Raw genomic sequence first — 8,422 nt, forward strand, 5'->3', positions numbered from 1 at the left:
GTGGCTATCTTTTACAAAAAGTCACTGAATCTAAAAAATATTCAAGTTGCACATAAACTCGCTCTTCCTGAAACTATTGTATGTGAACTGTCCCTTAACATCACACTTCGCTTCTTGCTATGCTACAGAGCCCCCGACTATGACATCGCACATGCGAACATGTTAACCACACTACTAACATGGGCCACCTCTTTAAAATGTGCCCCTTTATTCTTTACCTTATGCCACCAGACTTGAAATCCTGGGTTTAGAAAATTTAGAACTCCTCCGCCTTCGACAAGACCTGAGCTTAACTCATAGAATCATCTGTTACAACGTCTTTCCTGTTGAAGACTACTTCAGCTTCAATCACAACAATACATGAGCATATAATACATTTAAGCTTAATGTGAACCGCTCCAATCTTGACTGCAGAAAATATGACTTCAGAAACAGAGTTGTTAATGCCTGGAATGCACTACCTGACTCTGTGGTCTCTTCCCAAAATCCCCAAAGCTTTAACCAAAAACTATCTACTGTTGACCTCACCCCATTCCTAAGAGGTCTGTAAGGGGCGTGCATAAGAGCACCAACATGCCTACCATTCCTGTCCAAATGTTCCTTTGATTGTATCCAATTTCATATAGTTATTACATACTTATGATTATATATATGCTTATATATTGTATAGTTATTTCATGCTTATGCTTATATATAATGTTGTGACAAATAAAATAAATAAAACAAATTAAAAAAAATGGTTATCCAACATCTTCTGAAAACTTCCAGTTTTGGAGCATTCAGGACTTCTGGAGGCAAGTTGTTCCACTGATTAATTGTTCTGTCAGGAAGTTTCTCCTTAGTTCTAAGTTGCTTCTCTCCTTGATTAGTTTCCACCCATTGCTTCTTGTCCTGCTCTCAGGTGCTTTGGAAAATAGCTTGGCTCTCTCTGCTTTGTGGCAGACCCTGAGATATTAGAAGAGTGCTATCATGTCACCCCTAGTCCTTCTTTTCATTAAACTAGATATGCCCAATTCCTGCAACTGTTCTTCATACGTTTTAGCCTCCAGTCCCCTAATCATCTTTGTTGCTCTTCTCTGCACTCTTTCTAAGGTCTCAACATCTTTTTTACATCGTGGCGACCAAAACTGAATGTAGTATTCCAAGTGTGGCCTTACCAAGGTATGATAAAGTGGTATTAACATCTTCTTGTAACCCATTCAGCTCACAAAACAAAAAGTATTACATGGGCATAATGCCCATTACTTCTTGTTTTTCCCCAAAAGTGTTCTAAACATCTCTGCTGGCATTTGTTGTGACCCAGATCTGAGGAGGTAGCAACAAACGCAGTCCTTAGTAAAAATACACTTTATTCAAACAGCTGGGAATTAATTCATTCCCAGCGTCGGGTAACTCGAAACAAAACAAAGGCTTCACCAACCAACAAACATTCTTCAGTTATGACAAACCTCAGTTCAGTTTGGATAACTGCCAAGGTCCTTTCTGATCAATGTCCAGAGCAGAGAACAGAGGAAAGAGCGTAGCTGCGACGTTGCTTTCTGGCAAACTGAGACACCGGTGCTGGTCTCCTTTTAAACCTAATGGGAGGGGCCAATTATCTCTTGGCCCTACCCCCGAGGTGACCTTTCTGCTTGAGCTGCTCCTGCCTTCTGGCAGCTCGCCTCATGCGGGCATTAGGAACAGGCTCATCGCAGTCTGATTCCGCCGACAGCTCCCCAGGCTGCTGACGGATCACAACAGCATTTTGTTCACTGGAGCAACTCAGAAAACCAAGGATCCCAGATCAATTCACAGCAAAAAGCTGCAAATAGGAGTAACCTTCCCCAAGGCCCTTCTCATTTACCCATTCTGAACCCCTCCCCACGCCGGAGATTTACCTTATAATAGAAACATCAGTGAAAAGTAATTGATGACCCTTTTATAATGAAAGGGCTGGAAGCCCTATTTGTTAAAACACGACTTCGCTTTTAAGGAACATTCCCCCGAATTATTTAGGAATTCCCTCCAATGATCACTTATTATGCAGTTCCATTTCAACTCCCATCAATCTGCCGTTTTAACCAAAACACTCTTAAAAAGGGGCACATTTTAAAATGCGACTAAATACACGATGTGTGTATGGCTATGCACGCACAGACCTCTCCTTTAAATCAAACTTGAATTTTAGTGACTTGAGGACATGTCTGGATAGCTTTGGCAGAAATGTAAGAGCATTTTTGCTGCTGTCTTTTTCTGTGATTTGTTTTTTATGATTATTATTTTTCAGTCTAATGCCTTGCACGTCCCAGCCCAGACCTTCTGAGACTCTTTCAGTGTATTTTTTTAAATTAATGTCAGCATACATTGAACACAAAGAACTTCATTGGGATCTTTAAAAAAAGAAAAACCCACCAAAAGAATTTATGGCTGATTAAGCTTGCATACATATAGGTAGTCCTTGACTTACCACCACAATGGTGCCCAAAATTTCTGATGTTAAGTGAGGCATTTCTTAAGTGAGGTTTGCCCTGTTTTACAACCTTTCTTGCTACAGTTAAGTGAATGACTGCAATTGTTAAATGTTTCTGGCTTCCCCATTGACTTTGCTTGTCTGCCTGTCTTTCTTTTTCTTTCTTTCTTTCTTTCTTTCTTTCTTTCTTTCTTTCTTTCTTTCTTTCTTTCTTTCTTTCTTTCTTTCTTTCTTTCTCTCTCTCTCTCTCTCTCCCCCTTCCATCCTTCCTTCCTCCCTTCCTTCTCAAACCAAATCTGACCATTATCTAATTTTTCAAGCATAGTCACACTCAACATAGCCGTTGAAACTGGGGAAATATTATCATCCTAATAATATAGTCAAATATTTATAAAATAATTAATAATTAATAAAATTCATTAAGATCTACACATTTGCAGTGGATTGTTTTCTCTTTTTTCTTCTCTTAAAAGGGAGTTCAATAGATAGATAGATAGATAGATAGATAGATAGATAGATAGATAGATAGATAGATAGAAAGAAAGATAGATAGATAGATACAGTGGTGGGATTCAGCCAGTTCGCACCACTTCGGGAGAACCGGTTGTTAACTTTCTGAGCAGTTTGGCAAACTGGTTGTTGGAAGAAATCATTAGGGCAGAGAACCGGTTGTTAAATTACTTGAATCCCACCACTGGATAGATAGATACATAGATGATAGATAGATAGATAGATAGATAGATAGATAGATAGATAGATAGATAGATAGATAGATACATACATACACACAGTGTGCAGACACACACACATACTAATTGCACATACTTACCAACACGAGAGATACGCGCACATACGTACATACAAATACACACAACTTACAGTGCTATGTAATTTGTGCATGTAAAGATGTGCTATGTAACTCAAGACTAATAAAATAAAGAAGATTTGAAAAGATACCCTCCTGACAGATTGATCTTGGTAAAACAAGGTCAAAAGTAAATTATAAGCAATGTACTTAAGGACTTGGAAGGACCTGGTTAGATAAATGTTCTAAGCGAAAGAAGCAGTAACTCAGTTTTCTATATTTGAACATCTCATTATATTCCATGCCAGTGAAAGACATATTAGTTTCTTGGGAGGTGACACTGAGGGGGCCGTCCTATGTTGTGGAGGTTAATGTGCCTAGAATTGCTCTGCTTTAAGAGTGAATATTAGATCTCCATAGGAATTGGTTTAATGGGAAATTAATAAAGCAGGGCCAAATCATCATGAAGATTAAAGAGGAAGACTTGCCCTAGGAGAAGGAGAAGGTCTGGAGTTCAAATTTGTTCCTTAGAATGGAGAACTTATTCTCACATCTTGGAACACATGCTAAATTGGTCACAGAATTGCTCTTTGAAGGAGATGGGTGGTTTCTTCTTCTTCTTCTTCCTCCTCCTCCTCCTCCTCCCCTTCCCCTTCCCCTCCTCCTCCTCCTCCTCCTCCTCCTCCTCCTCCTCCTCCTCCACCACCACCACCACCACCACCACCTCCTCCTCCTTTCATAGAGTCTCTCTATGTAAAGAGAGAACCTGGAAAAATGGCTTTACTTTAAGTTTTATAGTTAGCCTAACAAAGAACTTCAGAATAAAAATTGATTGTTTTAGAAATAATCACCGTGTGTGTGTGTGTGTGTGTGTGTGTGTGTGTGTGTGTGTTTATGTATATATTTATATATTTATGTCTGTATGTAGCATATGTATAGTGTTATGTATGTGTTTGGGCAAATATACATTTTCTCTTGAGAGCAGACAATTGAATTTCATTTTTAATGTGGGCTGATGTGCTCACAGTAAAAAATGGCAATATAGTTCTCTTCTCTTCTCTTCTCTTCTCTTCTCTTCTCTTCTCTTCTCTTCTCTTCTCTTCTCTTCTCTCCTCTCCTCTCATCTTATAGCTATCTTATATTTTCTTATATCTTATCTTATATCATCATGTCTCGTCTCGTCTCGTCTCGTCTCATCTCATCTCATCTCATCTTATCTTCTATCATCTTACTTCTTAAGAATTAAAGCATCCAAGAATACGTGAACATAGCCACACAAAAAGAGAGCATTTTATTAAAGTAGAAAAAGGTAAGACGTTAGCATGGGAAAAGACTTCCCATAGGGTTTGTTGAGAAAAGGTACAATTTCACCTCAGTTGAAACTTCTAAACTTGCACAGTTGAATGAGCTTTTTGTTATTCAGCCTGAGAAAATTCCTATCTTGCAGTTAGTTACAGCAGAGTTGGTTGCTAAGGAAAACTTCAGCCTTCCACTCTTACAAAGGTATGCTAAAAATGTAGGCTAAATTAAAGAAGGTAAAGCTGTGTTAGTTTGCCAGTGTGGCAGTAGTCCTGGATTTACAACAGTTCATTTAGTGACCATTTTGAACTTACAACGGCACTGAAAAAAGCAACTTAAGAACATATTTTCACACTTACGACCATTGCAGCATCCCAGTAAAAAATGGTCACATGGTCCAACTGACTCATATTTATGACAGTTTTGCCACCTTCTGACAAGCAAAGTCAACTGGGAAATCAGATTCATTTAACAACCGTGTTTCTAACTTACCAACTGCAGTGATTCATTTAACAACTGTGGCAAGAGAAGTCGTAAAAATGGGGCAACACTCACTTAACAGTTGTCTTGCTTAGCAACAGAAATTTTGGGCTCCATTGTGGTTGTAAGTCGAGAACCATCTGTACCAGTGATGGGATTCAATTTTTTTTACTACCGGTTTTTTGGCCGTGGCTTAGTGAGCATGGCTTGGTAGGCGTGGCAGAGGAAGGATACTTTAAAATCTCCATTCCCACCCCACTCCAGGGGAAGGTTACTGGAAAATCCCCATTTCTTCCTGATCAAGTGGGACTCGGGAGGCAGAGAATAGATGGGGATGGGGCCAGTCAGAGGTTCTCCGAACTACTCAAAATTTCCGCTACTGGTTCTCCAAAACTGGTCAGAACCTGCTGAATACCACCTCTGATCTGCACTACAAAACCCATCCTACTTAATGGGGATTTTAATAGTTTTTTAGCATTTTCAGCCTATCTAAATTAATTCTTTTAAATCTGTTTTAATTTTTGTATCCGTTGTTCTTAGTTGGCTGTAAACCGCCCTGAGTTCTTCGGGAGAAGGGTGGTATAGAAATTGAATAAACATAAACATTGAATAAACATACGTGGCCCTCAGTATCCTCAATTGCGGAAAACTTACAGGGGGAAGAGCAAAAGAGGATGAGAGACCTATAAACATATAGGCTCTTTTTTGCCAAATCCACCTCATGGTGGCTCTACCATGGCTCATGGTGGATTTGATTCATGGTGGATTTTTAACAGATCAATTTAGAATAGAATAGAATAGAATAGAATTTTATTGGCCAAGTGTGATTGGACACACAAGGAATTTGTCTTGGTGCATATGCTCTCAGTGTACATAAAAGAAAAGATACGTTCATCAAGGTACAACATTTACAACACAATTGATGATCAATATATCAATATAAATCATAAGGATTGCCAGCAACAAGTTATAGTCATACAGTCATAAGTGGAAAGAGATTGGTGATGGGAACTATGAAACGATTAATAGTAGTGCAGATTCAGTAAATAGTCTGACAGTGTTGAGGGAATTATTTGTTTAGCAGAGTGATGGCCTTCGGGAAAAAACTGTTCTTGTGTCTAGTTGTTCTGGTGTGCAGTGCTCTATAGCGTCGTTTTGAGGGTAGGAGTTGAAACAGTTTATGTCCAGGATGCGAGGGATCTGCAAATATTTTCACGGCTCTCTTCTTGATTCGTGCAGTATACAGGTCCTCAATGGAAGGCAAGTTGGTAGCAATTATTTTTCTGCAGTTCTAATTATCCTCTGAAGTCTGTGTTTTCTTGTTGGGTTGCAGAACCGAACCAGACAGTTATAGAGGTGCAAATGACAGACTCAATAATTCCTCTGTAGAATTGGATCAGCAGCTCCTTGGGCAGTTTGAGCTTACTGAGTTGGCGCAGAAAGAACATTCTTTGTTGTCCTTTTTAATGATGTTTTGATGTTAGCTGTCCATTTGAGATCTTGTGATATGATAGAACCCAGAAATTTGAAGGTTTCTACTGTTGATACTGTGTTGTCAAGTATTGTGAGAGGTGGAAGTATGGAAGGGTTTTCCTAAAGTCTACCACCATTTCTACGGTTTTGAGTGTGTTCAGTTCCAGATTGTTTTGGTTGCACCACAAGGCTAGTCGCTCGACCTCTCGTCTATATCGGATTCGTCATTGTCTCGAATGAGACCAATCACTGTTGTGTCATCTGCGAACTTCAGTAGCTTAACAAATGGATCATTGGAGATGCAGTCATTGGTATACAGAGAGAAGAGAAGTGGGAGAGCACACAGCCTTGGGGGCCCTGTGCTAATTGTACAGGTATTTGATGTGATCTTGCTTAGCTTCACCTGCTGCTTCCTGTTTGTTAGGACGCTTGTGATCCACTTACAAGTCTGTTCCGGTACCTGTAGCTGGTTTAGCTTAGTTAGAAGAATGTCTCGAATGATGGTATTGAATGCTGAACTAACGTCTACAAAAGGACCCTTGCATAGGTCTTTGGAGACTCAAGATGTTGTAGGATGTAGTGCAGAGCCATATTAACAGCATCATCTGTTGATCTATTTGCTCGGTATGCAAATTGCAAGGGGTCTAAAAGCGGATTCGTGATGGTTTTCAGGTAGGAAAGCACTAGCCTTTCAAAGGTTTTCATGACTATAGATGTTAGAGCAACTGGTCTGTAGTCATTCAGTTCCTTGATGGTGGGCTTCTTGGCACTGGGATGATGGTAGGCGTTTGAAGCAAGAAGGAACATAGCACATCTCTAGTGATTTATTGAAAATATGGGTGAAGATGGGGCCAATTGGTCAGCACAGACTTTTAAGCAAGAAGGAGTTAACTTGTCTGGGCCTGGAGCTTTTCCTGGCTTTTGTCTGTGAAATAGGTCCTGCACTTCCTTTTCTGTGATCACTAGGGGTTGTGAACCCAATGAAATGGGGTCAGTTGTAGGAGGCTTGGCTGTTGTTGGTGTGTCTGAGATGGGGTTGTGGAGATAGGTGGCTGTAGTTTCCTTTCAAACCTGCAGTAAAACTCATTCAGGTCATCTGCCAGTTGTTGATTACCTTCAGCCTGGGAAGGAGGTTTGCCATAGCCGGTGATATTTTTAAGAGTTTTCCACATGTTTGCTGGTTCATTTGCTGAAAATTGATTCTTTAGCTTTTCAGAGTAGCTTCTTTTGCTGCTCTTATCTCCCTTGTTAGTGCATTTCTGGCCTGATTGTACAGCATTTTATCACCTTTTCTGTAGGCTTCCTCTTTGGAATGTCGTAGCTGCTTAAGTTTAGGTGTAAACCAAGGTTTGTTATTACTGTGTATTCAAGTTCCTTGTAGGTACACATAGGTCTTCACAGAAGCTGACATATGATGTTACAGTATCTGTGAGTTCATCCAGGTCTGCAGAGGTATCTTTAAAAATATTCCAATCAGTGCAGTCAAAACATGCCTGTAGCTTTAATTCTGATTCCTCCGTCCAGGTTTTCACTGATTTAATTATTGGTTTTATGGCTTTAAGTCTTTGCCTGTAAGCAGGTACAAGGTGAATCATGCAATGATCAGAGTGTCCTACAGCTGCACGTGGTAAAGACCGATAGGCATCTTTTAGTGTTGTGTAGCAGTGGTCTAGAGTATTCTTGCCTCTGGTGGGACAATTGACATGCTGAAAGTATTTTGGTAGTTCTTTCCTTAAGTTTGCCTTGTTTAGATCTCCCAAAACAATGGCCAGTGAATCAGGGTGTTTGGCTTCAGCCTCCATGATTTGGTCAGCTAGAGTTCGTAATGCCTCGTTTACACAGGCTTGTGGTGGGACATAAACAGCAATTAGAAGAAATGAGGAAAATTCACGAGGCGAATAGTAAGGTTTGCAATT

This window comes from Ahaetulla prasina, chromosome 1 (assembly GCF_028640845.1).
Source record: "Ahaetulla prasina isolate Xishuangbanna chromosome 1, ASM2864084v1, whole genome shotgun sequence".
NCBI classification, from domain to species: domain Eukaryota; kingdom Metazoa; phylum Chordata; class Lepidosauria; order Squamata; family Colubridae; genus Ahaetulla; species Ahaetulla prasina.